At 42.3% G+C, this 16,238-nt stretch overlaps 1 non-coding gene across 1 annotated transcript in view; it reads left to right on the forward strand.

Annotated features, from left to right (window-relative positions):
- Positions 1–16,238, forward strand: part of LINC03041 (long intergenic non-protein coding RNA 3041) — a 72,647-nt gene that overhangs the window by 51,704 nt on the left and 4,705 nt on the right. The window contains exons 2-3 of the transcript XR_010148500.1: positions 8,984–9,111; positions 9,604–9,667. This is a non-coding gene — a transcript (long intergenic non-protein coding RNA 3041). The remainder of the gene's footprint in view (positions 1–8,983; positions 9,112–9,603; positions 9,668–16,238) is intronic.

Genomic DNA, 16,238 nt, shown 5'->3' on the forward strand with positions numbered 1-16,238 from the left:
CCAACTTGGTTCCATTTACCTTGTCACTTTCAGGCATGCCAATCCAACATAAATTTGGTCTTTTCACATAGTCCCATATTTCTTGGAGGCTTTTTCATTCCTATTTATTTTTCTCTAATCTTGTCTTCTCTATTTCATTAAGTTGACCTTCAGTCTCTGATATCCTTTTTTTCTGGTAGATCGATTCGGCTACTGATACTTTTGTATGCTTCATGATGTTCTGTGCTGTGTTTTTCAGCTCCATCAGGTCATTTATGTTCTTCTCTAAACTGGTTATTCTAGTTAGCAATTCCTCAAACCTTTTATCAAAGTTCTTAGCTTCCTGGCGTTGGGTTAGAACATGCCCCTTTAGCTCAGAGGAGTTTCTTATTACCCACCTTCTGAAGCCTACTTCTGTCAATTCATCAAACTCACTCTCTATCCAGTTTTGTTCCCTTGCTGGTGAGGAGTTGTGGTCCTTTGGAGGAGAAGAGGCATTTTGGTTTTTGGAATTTTCAGCCTTCTTGCAGTGGTTTCTCACCATCTTTGTGAATTTATCTGACTTTGGTCTTTGATGATGGTGACCTTTGGGTGGGGTCTTTGAGTGGACGTGCTATTCCTTTCTGTTAGCTTTCCTTCTGACAGGCCTCTCTGCTACCAGTCTTCTGGAGTTTGCTGAAGGTCCACTCCTGGACCCTGTTTGCCTGGGTATCACCAGTGGAGGCTGTAGAACAGCAGAGATTGCTGTCTGATCTTTCCTCTGGAAGCTTCATCGCAGAGGGGCACCTGCCAGATGCCAGCCAGAGCTCTCCTATATGAGGTGTGTCTCCCAGTCAGGATACACGAGGGTCAGGGACCCACTTGAGGAGGCAGACTGACTCTTAGCAGAGCTCAAATGCTGTGCTGGGAGATCCACTCCTCTCTTCAGAGCTGTCAGGCAGGGACGTTTAAGTCGGCTGATGCTGCACCTACAACCGCCCCTTCCCCCAGGTGCTCTGTCCCAGGGAGATGGGGGTTTTATCTGTATGTCCCTGACTAGGGCTGTTGCCTTTTTTTCAGAGATGCCCTGCCCAGAGAAGAGAAATCTGTCAGTCTGGCCACAGCAGCCTTGCTGAGCTGCAGTGGGCCCCACCCAGTTCAAACTTCCCAGTGGCTTTGTTTACACAGTGAGCGTAAAACTGCCTACTCAAGCTTCAGCAAGGGCAGATGCCCCTCCCCCCACCAAGCTCAAGCATCCCAGGTGGATCTCAGACTGCTGCTTTGCTGGCAGTGAGAATTTCAACCCAGTGGATCTTAGTTTGCTGGGCTCCATGGGGGTGGCACCCGCCGAACCAGGCCACTTGGCTCCCTGGCTTCAGCACCCCTTTCCAGTGGAGTGAATGGTTCTGTCTTGCTGGCCTTCCAGGCACCACTGGGGTATGGAAAAAAAGAACTCTTGAAGCTAGTTTGGTGTCTGCCCAAATGGCCGCCCCGTTTTTTGCTTGAAATCCAGGGTCCTGGTGGGGTGGGGCACTGAAGGGAATCTCCTGGTTTGCGGGTTGCGAAGACCGTGGGACAAGCGCAGTATCTGGGCTGGAGTTCCTTGGACTCAGTCCCTCACAGCTTCCCTCGGGTAGGGGAGAAAATTCCCTGACTCCTTGCGGTTCCTGGGTGAGGCAACGCCCCAGCCTGCTTTGGCTTGCCCTCCATGGACTGCACCCAGTGTCCAACCAGTCCCAGTGAGATGAACCGGGTACCTCAGTTGGAAATGCAGAAATCACCTGCCTTCTGTGTCAGTCTCGCTGGGTGCTGTAGACCGGAGGTATTCCTATTGGGCTATCTTGCCAGCCTTAACAACAGATTTTTTTTTTTTTTAAGCGATGGTATGTGACTGTAAGGATGAAAAAACAAAACTTGGGTTCTATCAGTGTTGTCATTTTATGTGACCTCTTGGAGTTTTTGTGTTTGAAATTCAAGACAGTGAAACAGTGCAAACTGTGAGATGTAATGATGTTTTTGTTTAATAAATATAAATTTTAGTACATATATGAAATGTTTTGCTGACTTTGACTAGTATCTTTAAGGTTGATATTTCTCCTTTTTAAGTTGCTAATTGTTAGTTTTAAAACTAAATAACAAATAAAAATTTTATAATTGAATGCTACACACTGATTCCTAAAAATTAATGTGATATAGGGGATGATGTTAAATAATGACCTGCTCTGAGTATAAAATATATTAGGACATCCCTGCTTTCTAGAAATTCCAGAACTTGTCCTGGAAGAATTCAGACCTGAATTCATGACCTGGATGTTGCTTGGGTTGGTAGAGTTATCTTTTTCACATGCCATGGCAATTCAGGTCCCTCTATAATCCCACTTCCACACTACCTTTTTCCTCCCTGGTCCCCAAGACTTTCCACTCTGGACTATAGTTCTCCTATCTATCTCATATTCCACAAAAAGAATTTTGAAAAACAGAGTCGACTATTTTTTTTCTTGTAAGCCTGCTACTTGTTTTAACCTCTTTCCACCTCCTGATTGCTTTATGGCCCCGCCTTAGTTCTTTGATATGTATAAAGGAAGCCTAAAGAGAAAGGGTGCTCTTGGAGAGTACAGATCAGTAGATTTGAAAGAATTGCCCTTCCCTGCCCCCAAATTAGAAACTGATCAAAAGAACTGCTTAAGAAGTGAACTTGTTAAAGGACTGAAGAATATGAATCACTATCAGGGGATTTATCAGAAGTATTAAAAGAAGACATGTGGGAATGATTTCCAGAATAGGGAAGCATTATTTCCCTGGAAATAATCCAGGGAAAACATAGAACTGGGAAGTTCAATGTTTGGCAAGAAAAGGGAACAAATCTTAAGAGAAAAACCTCAGTATCTGCAAGACAACAGGACAATGGGGAATTAACATGGCATGTTTCTGAAAAACTGAGTTTGCCAAACTTGAGCTCTTTGCATACTTCAGTTTCAGGAGTTTCAGGATTAGCAAATATGGTGGCTTTAAACCACTTCACCTATCTTCCTGTCTTTGTTGGATTTGATGTGAAGACTAGAATAGGTGCAGCAGTGAGAAGTGGAAAGACCCTAAAATATGTGGTACAGCCCCAAACTCAGAAAAGAGGTTTTCAGCAAAGTACTAAAAGGATCTCTCTTTGGCCAGGGTTGTTTTGTCGATATTCTAGAAAGAGAATCAAATAGCATAGTACTGGATGTGGGAATCCAGGTTTAAGAATCATCAATGTGATCGGGACCTGGGAGAATTAGCAGAGTCTGTGATCAATATAAATCTAGCTCTGCACACCTAGGCAGCTGAGAGTGTGAACTCAACTGGAGCTGACATGGGGAAGTAGGGTCCTCCGAGCCCAGCTGGCAGGGTGCCACCCTTTCAGGCACTGACAGAAGAGTGTGTTCAGAATAGACTCCCAGGACAGAGGAGTCTGGCGAAAAGTTGGAGGTTGTTAAACCAGAAAAAGAGAAGCGTCAGGGATCACACAAGTGACTTATTCATGTGTCTAAAGCACTGATTTGCAGACAAGAGACTGTTATGGTTTGAATTTTCCCCCCTTATATCCCCAAATTTATATGTGGAAGAAAGCACAAGGAAGAGCATTCTAACAATTCAGACTGTCTGAGAGTGGGCTGAGCTGCCTTTTGGTGTAGTGTGCTTTGTAGTATTGAGGATGTGTAAGTGGAGATGATGATATGACCAGTTTCTGGAGCTATTATAGGGAAAATTCCCGCAAGCGGGGGATGCACAATCTCCAAGATTTCCTTCAATTGTAAAATTCTATGCTTCTAACTCCAAAAGTATTCAGAAACAAAAAATCAGCTGAAGATTTTAAATTAGGAATCGTTTTGTTTTTAGAAAGGACAGAATCTAAACGAGCATTAAAAAAGAACCAGTAAAATGTAATTCTACACAAGAAAAAGTGCAAGTTTTTGTTTGTTTGTTTGTTTGTTTTGTTTTGTTGAGATAGTCTCACTCTGTTGGCCAGGCTGGAGTGCAGTGGCACGATCTCAGCTCACTGCAACCTCTGCCTCCTGGGCTCAAGCAATTCTCCTGAGTCAGCCTCCCGAGTAACTGGGATTACAGGCATGCAACACCATGCCCAGCTAATTTTTGTATTTTTAGTACAGAAGGGGTTTCACCACATTGGCCAGGCTGGTCTCAAACTCCTGACCTCAGTAATCCGCCTACTTCAGCCTCCCAAAGTTTTGGGATTACAGGCATGAGCCACTGAGCCCGGCCAAAAAGTGCAAGTTTTCTTTTACTCTTAACCTAAGATCTACCCTCTTAGCAAAATTTTAGGTATACAGTATCATATTGTTAGTTCTAGGGACTACACTGTGTAGCAGCTCTCCAGGACTTATGCAGATCACACAACTTCATGCCCTTTGTCTAACTTCTCCCCATTTTTTCCCTCCCTCTGACCCTGGCAACCACCATTCTACTTTCTGCTTGAGTTTGACCATTTTAGATTCCTAACATAAGTGAGACCATGTTGTATTTGTCCTTCAGTGTTGGGCTTTTTTTACTTAGCATAACGGACTCCAGGTTCATCCATGCTATCAAAAAGGGCAGGGGCCGGGTGCAGTGGCTCATGCCTGTAATCTCAGCACTTTGGGAGGCCGAGGCAGGCAGATCATGAGGTCAGGAGTTTAAGACCAGCCTGGCCAACATGGCGAAACCTCGTCTCTACTAAAAATACAAAAATTAGCCAGGTGTGGTGGGCGCCTGTAGTCCCAACAACTCGGGAGGCTGAGACAGGAGAATTGCTTGAACCCAGGAGGTGGAGGTTGCAGTGAGCTGAGATCGCGTCACTGCACTCCAGCCTGGGTGACAGAGCAAGGCTCCATCATCTCAAAAAAAAAAAAAAAAAAAAGAAGGCAGGATTTCCTTCTTTTTAAGGCTGAGTAGTATTTCATTATATGTATATACCACATTTTCTTTATTCATTTGTTGATGGACATTCAGGTTGCTTCCATGTCTTGGCTGTTGTGAATAATGCTGCAGTGAACATTGGAATGCAGATATCTTTTTGATATCCTGATATTCAGTTCCTCTGGAAAAGAGCAAGAATTAACAGGGAGAATATTTCAAGAACCCAATGGGCAGGAAGTACAAAAAGAACAATGATGCTGGGAAACACAGGGCATTGAATGATATTAAATATGTTGGATACCACATGGCTGCAGAACAGGGTGGCTTACTATGAGCAGTATCTGTAGCTTTAAGCCAGGCAGGTTCCTGTCCTGCCACTTAAGAGCTTTGTGGTCTTGGCCCATCTATGTAACTTGTCTGAACAAGAGTTTCCTCATCTCCAAAGTGGGACAATATCACCTGGATCACAGGGTCAGGAGGATGACATGAGACAATTAATGAAAACTGTGAGACATGTGGTAAGCATTCAATAAAGAACTATGAATTTCATTACGAAATTAGCATCTTCAGAGCCAAAATCAAAGGCTTATTACACAGACACACACACAGAAACACAAATGACAAAATTAAAGCTTTAAAGGAAATTTCTTTGTTAGAGTCCATGATGTAAATAACAATCTTTCCTATGTCAGTGTAAAGTTTCATTTGCTAATATTTTATCTACACTAAATGATTAGAAATCATGATTTGCCACATCATTCCACATAGAACCAAGTGGAATGGTAGATTTTGATTTTTTTTTTTTTTTTTTTTAGTGGGTACCCAGCTCATTGGAAAGTACTGAAGGCGGTCCCATGTTTGAGACCGTTGGTCTGATGTATGGCCTTGGATAAACTTCTGTCATTCTTGGTTTTCTCATCTGCACCTAACTCATCAAGTTGCTGGGATGATGAAACGGGACTAGGCTTGGGCAAAGTATTAAGTAGATGGCCGATGAGCATGTTACCATCGCATCCTCGTAGCTTTCGGATGGTGATTGTCGGTACTGGCTCTACCCCAAGGATAAATGCCATAAATACCATGGGAAGCAAGGGTCAATTTATCCTGATAGAGCCAGTCAAAACGAGGAATAATGCGTGAAATTAAGGTAGATGAGGCTTTAAGGAAAGGAAAAACTTCTGTTCAGCAGGATCTTTTAGATAATGAAGTGGTCTCTAAGGAGACTTGAAGGAGCTCTACACTGGAAGAAAAACTAAAATGGGCAACCACTCTGCCTACTGAAATATGAGTGATTTCAAAGCTTCTGCCTTCTCTTAGTGTTTGCCGCTTCTCCTTCCTCTTTTAGTTTTGTGCTTTCCCCAAGGATGTTCCTTGATCCAAATTGCTCTTTATTCGAGGCTGTGATTCATTCCTGGTGTGGTTTAAATTGACCCATGTTTGTAGTATCTGATGCTAGAGTCCTGTCTTAAAAAGGCAACTGCCATCTTTCCCCCGGGTTCACCCTTGGTGCCTTCCTGTCACCCCACTCCACGTTTGCAGCGGGCCGTCCACAGCCTGGCCTGGCTCTTCTGCCTCAGCGTCAGCCTCCTCATTAGGCATGCTCTGGAGCTGGCTGGTGTCAGAGCCGGCCGATGCATCAGAATGCAGGGCATGCGTCCGGCTCCTGGGAAGCTGCACATTCCGCATGAAATATGAAGGCAACAGCCAGCCCAGGGGAGACCCAGGGTGGATTTACAGGAAGAGCAGCAAAGGTGGCTGTTGGGGGAGGGGCATTCTGTAGGGCCAGAGAGACAATGTGGGCACCTATCACATATTTTAAAGGCACTGCTTTGGTCGGGGAGAGGGATGCTGGGAGGGGCACCTGGTTTATGTATCCTCTTGGCCGCTCCTGACACACACTCCCTCGGTACATTCTTTCTGCATATGCTCATGGTATATCTGTGATTATGGTGATGTGCCCTTTTGAGATAGGCAGCCGGCTCACTCCCCGCTGTGCTCATCACTGATTCTTGAGTTTCTCTTTTGGGATAACCTGAAATCATAAGAGCAGTCCATGCGGATTTCGGAGCACCTGACAGTAAGAAACATAATAAAAAGTAATGATTGTCCAGCAAGCCCTGGGGATGCTTGTCACACACCACCTTGGGTCCACAGAGGTTAAGCGTGCTTAACAGGCGGTGGCCTCAGATGGTTCCAAGGCCTGACATTAGAGCCTGTCCTCGTCTTTGTCCAGAATCCTCTAGTTTCCAGCCAAGGCTCCATGCTGGGGTTCCACCCAGCCATTCAGAGATGAGGAGAAAATCATTCATCCCCACCATAGGCACTAAGAGATTACTGCATGCCTTAACATGTCATAGTGTAATGTGCTGTGCACAGACCCTTAGAACACTTACCCACTGTAGTGTGCTTGGTTTATGTGCAGGTCCCCGACTTAGCCACTCTATCCATGAAGCAGAAATGCTGTATTATTTGTTTTTATATAACCAGAGGATTGGTACATAGTAGGCACTCAATAAATACTGAGTAAATTATATTTGATGAGACTGTCCTCCCACACCAAGTCATCAAAAAACACAAGTCTACTGGCCCCTCCAAATACAGAAATTTTGGGAGGCCAACTTTTCTCCCCTAACCTAAGTCCACAATGCCCATGACAGTGTACTCAGGGTGTAATTCCATTTCATATCATTGATTACAGAGTATTACAGAGTATCCCACTTTCTTTTGATCAGAGAACATATTCACACACACACACACACACACACACACACACACACACAAAAGGAAGCAGTCTGCAATCCTTGTGTGTGAGATGAATGTGAAAGTTCTCTGCAAGAAACTCCAAAGCATTGATGTCTCCTGAAAGCCCCGGCCATTTCTGGTTGGCAGTACTGCCTGCTGCATACCTTCCAGAGGTGCCATTCAACAGGGGGGTTCCACGCTGAGGCTGCCCTGCTGGCTGGAATGCGAGACAATATGTATGCTTGCTTTACATGTGGGAACTTTCAGTGTACAGAACTGTATTTGGTAACTTTCTGTTAATTTTATAAAGAAATTGGCTTTTTTTGTGATCGGAGAGGACTCTGTACTTCTGTTTGGTTCTTGATGCAGAGTAGCAGGAAGTAGCAGGATTCAACTAAAATGTTGGCTCTTCACAAGACCATAAGCTGCCTGGGAGCTGGGCATCCTCTCCCCTGTCCACGGCTGTGTTCCCAGTGGCTAGATCGTAGCTAGAACGGAGTAGACACGAAAACATTGGGTTGAGTGGAGACTTGGACCTGCACTGTCACTTAGAGAGGGTGTCACTTAAACAGATCTGTCTAGATCTGCACTTTCTGTAGCAGAGAAAGTATAGTGCCTTATCCTCTACCCAGTAATATGTTCAGCGTTGGGTCCATTAGAATCCTCCCTGGTTTTGATATGCCTATGCTGAGAGATAGAATTTCTCTATTGGAGCTACCAAGTTGAGAGTAGGATGCTAATTCGAAAGAGTAGAGAATTAGGCTATTAGACAAAATATGGATATGGAGAGAGAAAGAGAGCCAGCCAAGCAGCTAGCCCTACCAGCATCATATGACTTTGCATATTCAGCCCCAGCTGGAGCTCTAACCCAGAATGTCTTGGTTATATGAACCAATAAATTACTGATTTCTTTATTTGCTAGAGGTAATATAGAAGAAGGTTTTCATCACTTAAAACTAAAAGCAGTCTGACTGACAGCCTTGTTTCATACTATCCCTGTCTACTTTTAAAGCTATTCATTTGCTCCATGCTAACAGCTAATCTTCTCTTTACATTTAACGCATGCGGATCTCCTAAATGTCTATTTTCACATGGTGGTTATTTTGCCCAGTCCTTTTGCCTGCTTTAAGCAGAACTGTGTTTAGGCCACATACTCAGGCCAGATATATCTGTCCCACGCAAAGACTATAGAGAGAAGGAATACTTCACATTTCTGGATAACAGACCTAACAGTTCCCGCTGGTGTTGGATCCCCCAGCGCTGCAGCACACAGCACCCCTTTGACAGTACACATTAACTCTGCAGTGGACCTTGGTGATGGTGAGGACACCCTGCTCTGGACTCAGCTCTGCTGTGGCTGCGCTCACTTGTTTGTTTGTAACTTGTTTTGTAGGAATGGGGCTTGGCCCCCAGCTAGACGCGAGATGGCTAGTTTTCAGAGAACAAAGGAGAGGGAAGAAGATAGATGTTCCTTGAACATCTACTATGTGAGAAACACCACCCAGGGCACTGCACCTGCCTGTGAGTTACATAACTTCTCTTGTCCATAGCTGTGGATGCAAAAGGCTCAGAGTAGTTCAGCAGTTGCTTGCACGTGGGCTGAGCTGTTTAGGTGACAGTGCAGGTCTGTCTAAATGCAAGCATCCATGCTTTTTCTACCACCACTAAGTTGTCTCCTGGGGCCATATTTTGATTTGTTTTGTGCAGTCCAGACCACTCTGCACCATGCTGGCCACACTGTAAGTCCAATGATGACAGCACTGTGTTTATCGCCATTTCATACGAACCTAATGAGGAGGGAATGTTACAGAACACCCCCTCCATAGTGTGAGAGAATTGCTTGACATGGAGATGCACAGAAACAAGAGAAGTTTGGAGTCCAATTTCCTCTTCTGTGGCCCACCCAGCCTCTGGGATTGAAAGCGTGGCCAGGGAAAGCGTTCTGTTCCCGTACACGCAGGGATGTCTCTGGCTGGGTGACAGCCACTGACCCACCTCGTTTTTGTTCTGCAGGTGTTGGAAAGAGGATGCAACCATCCCCAACGGGGAAGGGTGGAAAATGCTGCACTGTGCATGGGTGAGTGTGCACATGTGTGTATGTGTGGTCCTGGGAGCAAGGGCCGGGCAGGGACCAGTCTGCAAAACAACATTAAGAAACCGAAACATTTTCCACTGAGAAACAGAATTACTGCCCGTGGAATTCTTACCCAGCCTGAGAAGCGAGCAGCAGCCCCTCCTTTTCATTAGTTAAACAAAGAGGGTTATTTTTCAAATGAAAACTTTCAGTGTGGAAAACAATCTAATTCCCGGGGCTTTTTGAGAAGTGAGATTCTCAGTGCTCCAATAAACATATCTATGTGGATATGCAGCTGCAAAGGCAGTGTGGGTGCGCTGACCAAACGAGAGGGCAGGCTTGGCCAGTGGGGGACACGGGGACTTAGCTTCAGGCCTCTCATGACAATCCCAGGTAGAAAGGCCACCAGACGGAACGAACCACGGCCTGGAAGATTTGAACTGTTCTGCGAGAGAAAAAAAGCGAAAACAAAAATATTTTCTGTAAGTCCATTAAATGGTCTCCTTTCTTCCTCCAAGTCAATGAACTCCTTCTGGTCGGAAAATAATCTGCAAACTCAAGCCCTGCTTGGTTCAGTGGGGTGTGTTCCGCCTTATTGAATTCCTGGCCTTCAGAGATCTTCCAAAAAAAAAAAAAAAAAAAAAAACTTGCACCCACTTATGAACCCGTGGGGTAATGTCAGCTTTCTTTTGAGGGGGTTCTCTTCATGAAAGCTCCTGGGTACTTGCATTTGTTTAAGAGTGGTCAAGAATAGGAAGGCAGACTGCCAGGGTTCAAATTTTAGCTCTACCACTTAAAAATAGTGTGTGCTTACTCTCTCTGGACCTCAGCTTGCCCATCTGCAAACAGGAGTAAGAATGGTACCTACATCACAGAGTTTTCATAAAGATTACATGAGAAAGTGCTTACAAAGTGCTTACCACAGTTTCTGGACAAAGGAAGACCTCAAAGTGTGGCCATTATTATGAAGTTAAAGGGACATGGCATATGGTCACAGACCTGAACTTTTTAAATTAATAAATATCATTCTTTGAGGTTTCTACTTTTCCCATCTCACTAATGGAAAGCATGTTGTTTAAAAAAATAAAAGCAGACACAAAATAGCCTCTCTTCAAATCAGAGCTTCCTTCTCTAATCAGTCCGTGAATGTTTCGGGGAGTGCTCTATTTAACTTGGCTGGCCCCTGGTTTTGCCGTGAGTAATACACTGGGCTTAATTTCAAACTCCACACAGCCAAGATCACTGGATACTTGAGCTTCCCCAAGCTGAGTTGATACAGCTGCTCTGCCCCTGGTCACTGGTGAGTTGTCCCTGTGGATTCCAAAGGGTCTGAATACAAACAGGCCAAGGTGCATGGGCCAACCGAGATGGTCAAGGACATGGGTTCCCACTGAGCAGGTGTCCAGGTGAGACAAGACTGAGGAGGCCTGGGGAGCCCTACAGTGAAGTCAGAAGAAACTGAGACAGACAGAGGGTGGCCAGAGATTATGGAGAGAGGGGCCTCGCTGACACTTGGGGAGACAAGTGTTGCTTGGAGCATCCTTGCTCTTACAAAGGCAGCATAGGTGGTTGAAAGAAACCATCCTGATTTTGACGTTGCCACAATGATAAACAAAGGGCATGAAAACTCTCCAAATTAGGGTCTCTGAGACCAATTAGGTCAGATGATGAAGATTTGCTTGAAAAATAAAATTGAGTATGGCTTTCTTTTAAACAAGGCTTCATTTCAAATGGAACTGAATAAACCAAATTCAATTTAGACATGTTATTCCCCAGGAACTTAGCTTTGGCATGAAATAAGGCTTGCCTGAGGCCACTTGAGAACCGCAGTCTGTGGGACAGCCCTGTGATGGACAAATAGAGCAGAGTGTTAATTTTGAGGCCTGTCGAACCCCAGTGACAGGCGGGCTGGTAAACAGATTGAAGAAGCTAATGACTATTTAGTGCTTTCCAGGATAGGAAATGTCTCTTTGGCTTCTGAGGTAGCAACACCCTTACCTTAAAAGGTTTAGATTGATGATCTGGGCCCAATAAAAGCCCCTTCTGAAATCTGCTGGGAAGCCCAAGCATTTCAAAAGTGAAAGATAATGAAGATGTTCTAGAAGCAATATCATTATGAGTATACATTATAAATGATAATTACAATTAATCATATTAGCCTTCATAATCTCCCAACATTATAACTCAACAATGGTAGATTCATCTTCCTTGTGTTCTTTGCAAGAAGATTTTGCCTTGAGCTACACATTTTCTCCTTTAATTTGACTTGTGGTGGTTTCTGCTTTCTGACTGATTCTCCGTCTCCTGAAGACAGACATGTGATGGGGAGGGAGGTTTGGGAATTAGATGAAGTTGTGGGGTCATGATGCCCGGCAAGTTCTAGAACCCCAGAATTTACTTGGCCCCTGAAGGAGACACTCGAACAGCCCATCTTGTTATTTCAATGCTGTCAGAACTCTTTCATGCCTCTACATGTGAATCCATGGTCAGGCGTTCCCCAATCCCCGCTGCAATCTAAATCGGCCTCCTCCTTTTATTCTCTCTCATAATTCCCTCTTCTTTCTCCCCAAGCACTAATCATGGTTTTTAATCATTTCTTTTCTTTATATTTATTTGATGTTTAGCTCCTCATTAGATATGAGCTCAATAGGAGAGGGGTCATGTCTACTTTCATCACTACCATACAATGAATACCTAGCTTTGTGACTGGAATAGGCAGGCAACCTATAAATAATTGTGAATGGAAGACAGAGTGGGTTGCACAGCTTGGAAAAGCATGCCCCTTAGAATGAAGCCCTCTCTTCTTTCTCTTCCCATTGACACCAGACATTTACTATCTCAATATATTCCACAAAGGCCCACAGTGACTTCCCGCATGCTGAGTCCAGTGGCTTTCTGGGTCCTCATCCCTGGGTTGAGCTGTAGAGACTGATACAATGAACTCTGCCCTACTAGAAAGCCTGCTTTCTTGGCTTCTGTGGCTCCAGGCTCCCCTCTCTGGTCTATGCTCACTGACTCCTTCCTCCTGTTATGCTGTAAAGGGAGTAAAGCCCATGGTTCTGGACACAGCCTGGTCACATCCTCATGCTGTTGCTTGTTTTGACAGCTCCTCCACTGTCTTGGCTCCAGCCTGCAGCTTTTGACTGGGACCTACAAAGTCTACATTTCTAACCCTGAAACGCTCTTCCTCTTGCCTTCTTTTTCTTCTCCCAGTCACCAGGCTGGACAACTTAGTGTCTTTCCTCAACATCGTTCCTTATATTTTCCAAATAGTCAACATATGAAAATACTGAAAATATGAATTCAGTGTCTTCTCATTGTCTATGACTCAAATCTCTTGATTGTCCAGACCTTCCCATCTTTTCCCAATTTCCTGCTGCACATTATCCAAATTTCTCTTATGCCAATAATGCCTTTTCTATTAATACTGTCAACATTCTACCTTTCCTTTAAGGTTTATCTCAATTATTTCCCACTTTAAATCCCCTGTGAGCTTCCCAATCAATTACAATTTCTCCTGCTTTTAACTACCAACACACTATACATCTTTGAGTTGGCATTCTCTTAACTTTTTATTGAATAATGAATTTCTATGTATTTGTCCATATTTTCAGGGAAAGCCTAATAAATAGATCCCTGGAGAGACTGACCTAGATAAATCAAAAGCATAAACTACTAACACACACACTAAAGACATTAAACAAAATATTAAGATGATATTATGAAGAATTTTATGTCAGTGGCTTTGAACATGCAGGTGAAATGGACACATGCCTAGAAAAATGCAAAAATTGACATAAGAAAAAATGGATAATTTGAATATTCACATATTTGCTAGAGAAATTGAATCTATAATTTAAATAGATTCCTACAAAGGAATCTTGAGGCCCAGACATATGAGTGAGGAGTTATTTCAAACATATGAGAAAAAAAATGAGTGTTACACAAATTCTTCCAGGGACTGGAAAAAGGAATACTTTGCTACTCATTTTATGAGGCCAGCATTACTTTGATACTGAAACTTGTCAAGGACATTCCAGGAGAAGAAAATTATAGGCCAATCCTTCATTGTAAAATAGATATAAAACTCTTGAGCAAAATAGTGGCAAACCAAATCTAGAGATATTTTAAAAGGATCAGATATCATGACAAAATAAAGTTTCTTTTAAAAATGCAAGGTTGGTTTAACACTAAAAAATCAATCAATATAATTCACCACAGAAACAAAATAAAGAAGAAAAACCATATGAACACCTCAAAAGATGAATAAAAAGCATTTGTTAAAACTCAGAACTTGTTCATCACTGAAAATATAACTGGCATCAAATTAGGACTAGAAGGGAACCCTTTCATCTATAAAAGTCTGTACTTACTTAATAATGAAATATGAACACTTCTGCTGGAGACCAGCAACAAGACAAGGATGTTCACTCTTACCATTTCTATGTAACAGTGTACTGGAGGTTCTAGCCAGAGTAGTTTAGACAAGAAAAAGAAATTTCAAAATTTAAGGATTAGAAAAGATACCAAGCCTGACAGTATCTGTGGACATGATTGTATGCATAGAATCTACAGGTGAATTATTAGAATGAGTCAGCAATTTAGCTAAACTAATGAATATAAAGTCAACATACAAAAATCAGCTATGTTTTTGTATACTTGCAACAAATATTAGAAAATAATACTTTAAATTTGATGCCATTTATAATAGTATTTAAAAAATTAAGCACCTTGTTAGGAATAAATTTAGCAAAATATGCACCTGACCAATGCATAGCAATGCAGAACATTGCAGAGAATAGTTTTTAAAGACTTAAATAAATGAGGAGATATAACATGTAAATTGGATTGGGAGACCCATAGTTGTAAAAATGTTAACGCTCTTCAAATTGGCCTATGCTTCCATGCAATACTTGTCAAAATCCCAGCAGGTTTTCTTTCTCTGTCCTTCCTCCTTTTTTCCCTTGCTTCCTCTCTCCCATCCACCCTCCCTTCCTCTCTCCCTTCCTTCTTAAAATTGGTAAGCTAATTCTAAAATTTACGTAGAAATACAAAGGGTCAAAAATAGTCAAGACAAAATTGAAAAAGAAGAAAGCTGAAGGACTTGTACTACCAGAGATATCAAAACTTACACAGCCACAGTAATTAAGGCAGTGTGATACTAGTGTAAATAGAGACAAATGGATCCATGGAACAGAGTTGAGGGTCCAGAAACAGAGCTGCATAGAAATCACCTAATTTACAACATGGGCACCACTGCAATGGAGTGTGTGAAAACAAATGTCTGGGTTAATTGGATTTCCAAAAGGAAAAAAATTCTTTGACCCCCTATCTCACACCAAACACAAAAGTCCATTACAGATGGAACATAGGCCTAAGTATAAAAGGTTGAACAATAAAGCTTCTAAAATATAACCTATGAGAATATCTTCATGAGCTTGGTGTAGATAAATCAAAACAATACATAAAATTTACTAACGATAAAACTAAAGATTGATAAATTGGTATCATTAAAATTAACAACTTCTCATGAAAAAAAGTAAACACAGACATACATATACCATTCATAGAGTGGGAGAAGGTAAATATATCTAGAATATTTAAAGATTTCTTATATAACAACAACAAGATGACATATAATGTATTAAAAATGGGCAAAAAATTATTGAACAGTCCCTTTACAAAAGAAGATGTCTAAATTTGTAACAAACTTATGAAAATATATAAAATTAGGTATGCAAACTTAAAATCACAATTCAATATTAACCACTTTCTTATTAGAATATAAATTTCAGATAAATTGGCAATGCTGAATACTGGTGAGAATCTGAAATGACGACAGGAATTCTTACATGCCATTAGCAGGCATGGAACCTGATGTCATGCTTTGAAAAATTGTTCTTGTGGTACCTACTAAAGCTAATGTACGCATAGTCTCTGATGCAATCATTCTCCTAGATACATACACAAAGAGATCTGTATATAAGGGCATCAAAAGTCACGCACAAGAATATTCACAGCAGTGCTATTTCTACTAGCCAGAGCCTAGAAGCAACACAAATGTCTATCAACGGGAGAAAGGTGTTCATTATGGCATATATACAATGGAATACTATATAGCACTGAAAATAAACAAACTACCACTATGTGCAACAGTATGGATAAAAATTATAATGTTGAGTGAAGGAAGAAATAAAAAAATATTGTATGACTCTATGGACCTTCAATGACAGACAAAACTAATCTATACTGATGGCTGTCCAAAGAGGGGTCACTCTTGGAATGTGGGAGTAAAGATGGTAGCCTTACAGTAATGGCATTATTCCATGGCCAGGTCCGAATGGTGGTCACGTGGGTGTGTTCACTCTGAAAAATTAATCAAACTGTACACTAATGCTAGGTATCTTAGTTATACTTCAAATTATGAAGTTTATCAAAACAACCACAATAGCAAAAACCTTTTACCAGAGGATCTGTATGAAGTCATTTAAGGCTTGGCATTCATTTTTGCAGGCTGCTTTGTGTCTTTGTAGTTCTGGGGCTGTCTGCCTTCATAGTTGCCATTGCTTCTGTC

The sequence above is a fragment of the Pan troglodytes genome, chromosome 11 (assembly GCF_028858775.2).
Source record: "Pan troglodytes isolate AG18354 chromosome 11, NHGRI_mPanTro3-v2.0_pri, whole genome shotgun sequence".
Classification (NCBI taxonomy): Eukaryota; Metazoa; Chordata; class Mammalia; order Primates; family Hominidae; genus Pan; species Pan troglodytes.